This window comes from Anabrus simplex, chromosome X (genome assembly GCF_040414725.1).
Source record: "Anabrus simplex isolate iqAnaSimp1 chromosome X, ASM4041472v1, whole genome shotgun sequence".
NCBI lineage: Eukaryota > Metazoa > Arthropoda > Insecta > Orthoptera > Tettigoniidae > Anabrus > Anabrus simplex.
Genome location: NC_090279.1, coordinates 171,364,418 through 171,370,417, shown reverse-complemented (window position 1 = coordinate 171,370,417; position 6,000 = coordinate 171,364,418).

Here is a 6,000-nt window from a genome sequence, read left to right as displayed (position 1 = left end):
CTAACATAGTGGCACTACTAGCAAGAAAAGGCGACCCATGGTGTTTCTCGCGTAAGGGTACTAATCACAAGTATGGTTCTAATTCAATCATCCCTTGGTCGCCCCTTTTAGTCGCCTCTTATGATAGGCAGGGGATACCGTGGGTGTATTCATCGTCTGCGTCCCCCATCCACAGGGGTAGAGAGAGAGAGAGAAAGAGAAGGCATCCGTCACTTCGAAAAATGAAGTAACGGACGAGGAAAGGCAAGGGCCACGAATGGCGTGAAAATGAGACTCCCTAGGCCTCGAATGCTCTAATTCCATCGGGGTCGGAAAAGAACAAGAGTTTACCAAGGGAGGTCGGACAGGATGGACGAAAATGAGGAGCCTAGGACAAGTAAGTGGAAGCAATGCCAGGACTCAGCTAAGGGCTCCGTGGTCGCCAACCCACGCTCCCCAGTTGAGAGCCCCTGGTGGCCCTTTTAAGTCGCCTTTTACGACAGGCAGGGGATACCGTGAGTGTATTCTTCATCTACGTCCCCCAGCATGCTTCTATACGGTTGCGAAAGCTGGACATAGGAGAGCAGGAAAAGAAAAGATTAGAGGCACTTGAAATGTGGATCTGGAGAAGAATGCAGAGGATAAGTTGGACTGAACTGAAGAGCAATACCGAAGTCCTTAGAGGGAGATAGGAGAAAAACGGAGTCTGGTAACTGAAACTGAAATACGGAAAATAAAATTTATTGGTCACATTCTACAGCATGAGGAGTTCCTTTGTAACATCACTGAAGGACGACCCAGAGTGTCCTATTTCAAGAACCTTCTTCTGAGGATGAACTACAAGACCTACACTGAGTTGAAAAGACCGGCTCAAGAGAGACATTTATGGCTGCGGCGACAAGATCTAGATGATGATGCTGATGATGATGATTATTGTGATGATGATGATGACGATGATGATGACGATCATGATGATGATGATGATGATGATGATTTGTTTAATGTTGCACTAACACAACGAGGATTTTCGGCAAGGAAAAATACGAAGGAGCTATAATTTGGAAGGTAGTGGTCGTGGCCTTAAAATTAATCTATAACCCCAGCATTTGCATGGTGTGAAAATGGGAAACCGCGGAAAACCATTTTCAGCGCTGCCGACTGTGACATTCGAACCCACTATTGCCCGAACGCAACCTCACAGCTGTTCGACTCTAACCGAAAGGCCAAATCACTTGGCAACTTCTCATTAAGAATATTATTCTGAAACGTACAATTATTGAAATAGTACGTCAGTTATTCTGGCTGTATCTAAAGTCAGATAAATACATCTCTCTCTCTCTCTCTCTCTCTCTCTCTCTCTCTACTGTGTCTTTCTTTTCACCCAAATTGAGACCTACATCGTGCGACGTTGTCACATAAACCGAGAGGGACAGTTCCCCACCAGTATGTTATCTCTATCCAAGTTCTACACCGTTGTTTGCCAAAACCTCTCAATTTTAAACCTTCTCATTTCATAATTCTGCTATTGGCGAGTAACTTGTGAACGGCTGACTTTCTCAGATGATGGAGTCACGAACTAACAGGGTCACGGGAGCAGAGTCCCACGAGATACTACGTCCACTAAGTAGGTGACACTTACCCTGATGGATTAGGACTAAATATTAAGAACGTCTCGGACTTGAGATAAGTCATTACTCTGCTGACATGAAGTCACCTAGAATGTCTCAGAGAGATTCTTAACTAAAACATGTGGCTTATGACTTGCAACAGAGCGAGCAGAACATATCGTGATTTTCGCGAGAGTTGCCGAATGTTTTCGATGAATGATTTATTGGCACGGGAGATCTACCGTCTGAACTAAACAGCCCATTTTTGTATTCATAAAAGTTAATGTTTGGATTATATTCTGATGGTAAATGGGTGAAAGACAAGATTATCACAATTATTATTCAGAAGTGCGAAATGTGATGCAATATATTTCCCAAATACTAGTTTTTGTTCCCGGTGAACTGAATGCGTATCATGTATGAAACCTGTCGAAAACTTGTATTGCAGGAAAATATGAGCATTCGAACGTCGTTCTTGAAGGGAACCATCAGGTTTGTTTTACCAAGCGAGTTGTCCGTGCGATTAGGGTCTCGACGCTGTGAGTTTGCATTCAAAAGGTAGTGGGTTCGAATCCCACCGTCAGCAGCCCTGAAGATCGTTTTCCGTGGTTTCCCATTTTGGGACCAGGCAAATGCTCAGGCTATATCTTAATTAAAGCGCCGGGCTAAGTGGTTCAGACCGTTGAGGCGCTGGCCTTCTGACCACAACTTAAAAGGCTCGATGCTGACTCAGTTCGGTGGTATTTGAAGGTGCTCAAATACGTCAGCCTCGTGTCGGTAGATTTACTGGTATTTAAAAGAACTCCTGTGGGACAAAATTCCAGCACCTTGGCGTCTCCGAAAACCGTAAAAGTAGTTGGTGGGACATGAAACAATCAACATTAGTATTATTATGGTAGGAGAGCCTCCGTGGCTCAGGCGGCAGCGCACCGGCCTCTAACCGCTGGGTTCCATGGTTCAAATCCCGGTCACTCCATGTGAGATGTTTGCTGGACAAAGCGGAGGCGGGATAGGTTTTTCTCCGGGTACTCCGGTTTTCTCTGTCATCTTTCATTCCAGCAACACTCTCCATTGTCATTTCATTTCATCTGTCATTCATTAATCATTGACCCGGACGAGTGCAACAGGCTTCGGCAACCGGCACAATTCCTATCCTCGACACTAGATGGGGCTTCAATTATTCCATTCCAAACCCGGTCGAATGACTGGAAACGAGCTGCGACTTTTCATTTTCATTATTATGGTAACCCTATCGAAAATTGTTTTCTTCAGCCATCTAAGAACCGATAATGGACGACCCTGAAGCACTCGACCACCTGCATGAAGTCAGCACTTACCAATATGCATGACAAACAGCTACAGTGAAATACACACGAAGGTATTAGAGATGATGTTTTCCGACAGCTGATAGCAAACCAGACGTGCGGTTGGGCTAACCGTGCCGTTATGAACCGCACCAAACTTCATAAACTACTCACTTCAACTCACTGTAGGGAGAGTGTAAACATGAAAGAACTGTGTAAATATAATACTCTCACATGTGATATAAACCACCTTTGCAACTATCTCTTTCAGCATTTAAGTTTATTTCATAATCACTCTCCACATTATTTCGATAAGTGAACCACTGAAATTATTTTGGGGCCGAAGATATAACTTTTTATCCGCCTCTGTGATGTAGTGGTTGGTGTGATTAGCTGCCACCCCCGGGGGTTCGAGTTCGATTCCCGGCTCTTCCACGAAATTTGAAAAGTTGTATGAGGGCTGGAATGGCATCCACTCAGCCTCGAGATGTCAACTGAGTAGAGGTGGGTTTGGATTCCCCCCTCAGTCACCCTCCGTGGCTTCTCACGTCTCCTCCATGCAAATACCGCTGTGGTATGTAACTTAAAGCCACGGCAGCTTCCTACCCTCTTACTTGCCCTTCCTATCCAATTTTCCCAACCCTCTCCCCTCCAGCACAAGTCCCCTCTTCAGCATTGCAGGTGAGGCCGCCTGGGCAAGTTACTGATCCTCCTCCCCAATCTTATCCCCGACCAAAAGTCTCACGCTCCAAGACACTGACCTTAAGGCGGTAGAGGTGGGATTCCTCGCTGAGTCCGAGAGAAAAGCCAACTCTGGGCGGTAAACTCATTCAGAAAAAAGGAAAAGATATAATCCTTTTTTGTTCTTTGCTACTTGTTTAACATCGCACTAACACATCGAAGGTATTCGGCGACGCCGAAGTGCCGGAATTTAGTACCACAGGATTTCGCTTACGTGTCAGTAAATCTATTGATACGAGGCTGACGTATTTGAGCACCTTCAAATACCACCGGACTGAGCAAGCGTCCAACCTTCTAAAATGGGGTCAGAAGGCCAGCGCCTCAACCTTCTGAGCCAATGAGCCCGGTGCCTTCATTAAAGTACAGCCCCAGCATTTGCCTGGTGTGAAAAAGGGAAACCACGGAAAAACATATTCATGGTTACTGACAGAGGGATTCGAACCCACTATCTCCCGAATGCAAGCTTACAGCTGCGTGACTCTAACCACACTGCCAACTCATTCGTTAAGGTATAACTGACGGTTTCCCTTTGACGTAGGAATGCTCATATTCCAATAGAAGTTTTTGACAGGTTTCATACATGATACACATCCATTTCACCAGTGACAAAAACTAGTATCTGGGAAATTTTTTGCATCACTTTCCACACTTCTGAATAACTGTGATAATCTTGTTATTCACCCCCCACGGTGTAGGGGTAGTGTGCGTGCCTCTTATCCGGAGGCCCCGAGTTCGATTCCCGCCCAGTTCAGGGATTTTTACCCGGATCTGTGGGGTGGTTCGAGTTCCACTCAGCCTACGTGATTAGAATTGAAGACTTATCTGACGGTGAGATGCCAGCCCCGGTCTAGAAAGCAAAGATTAACGTTCGAGGGGAGTTGTCGTGCTGACAACACGACACCTCGTAATCTGCAGGCCTTCAGGCTGAGCAGCGGTACCTTAGAAGACCAAGACCCTTCAGGTCTGTAGTGCTATGGGATTAGTTTTTATCATTCTCCCCTTTACCATCAGAATATAATATAAACATTAGCTTTTATGCATTTTGTTTTAACCAATATATCTAATTTATGTATGATACATAAAGGGGCTGTGTAGCTCGGACGTTATAGCGGCTGACCTTCTAATCTCACGTTGCCATGTTCAATCCTGGCTCAGTCCGGTGATATTTGCAGGTGCCCAAGTACGTAAAAGAACTCCTGCGCGACGAAATTCCGGCACTTCGGCGTCTCCGAAAACCATAAAAGTAGTTAGTGGGATGTAATTTTTATTACACGGAATAAAAATGGTCTTATGGCCTGTATTGACTGTATTACACAATTAATTCGATAATATTCATCACAATAATCGAAGGAACAAACCACTGAAGTTTTATGACTTAATCAACGAACGATTTTAAATTCCTCCAATGTATTTTAACAAGAGAAAAGCAAGAACGTTTACAACAGAATATTATAGTGATAAACTATAATTCTCTAAGGAGATTTCTTAAATACATTTTAAAAGTTGTTAATGTTTTTAATCTTATTGCCTTATTAATTAAGTACCGATGATGACCCAAAAGGGTCGAAACATGTATATTATTAGATAATAATTTGCATCAATCCTATAGATTGAATAGTAGTGTATTAAAGTACAGTAGGTGGAATAAAACCCACTTTTTAATTATTTAATTATTATTAAGGACGTGTGGTCTCCAGAGAGTGGTGGTAATGATTACAGTTTTAAGGGATCCCCACCAAAAAATGTAACTTTCCTTCTACTAAATTGATTTCAACCAAATTTTGAAATCATGTTTATTATGTAAATATGCAGCAATGCCCAAGTTTTTAAGTCGCTGGTTCTTGAATTTTGAATTTTTAATTTGATTTTAATCATGTTTTTGAAAACCAAATTTTGGTAATCAGACTTAGAGAGAGCGATTGGAGCTCGACAGCAGAAGACTGGTTGTCATCTGTGCCCTGCCGGAGTCAGCGTATGGAGCAGCCGTCGTGAGTGTAATTAGAACAGTCTTAATGGTCGTTGTTGTGACGAGTATTGTCCTATTGTTTAACACTGTTGAGCTGTTGCCGTTTAGTTGTTCACTGTGTTTGACTATGGACCTTCTATGGAGTCGAACTAAGGAGCAGTCATCGTGTGTTGCGGGGGTCAGCAACCCTGTGTTCAAACCTATCCGTCTGTACGCAGCTGCTGTGCGGGTTGGCTACACTTGCAGGAGCAAAAGTGAAAGTAAGACGAGCATGTCAGTCAGGAATAGCATCTCCCAGGTAACACCAACAAGCTGGACAACCTGCTGTGTGAAGAGGACAGAGACTTGTAAATAGGCAGCAATTATTGGAATTCGGTAATTCATGGTTGAATATACTATAATT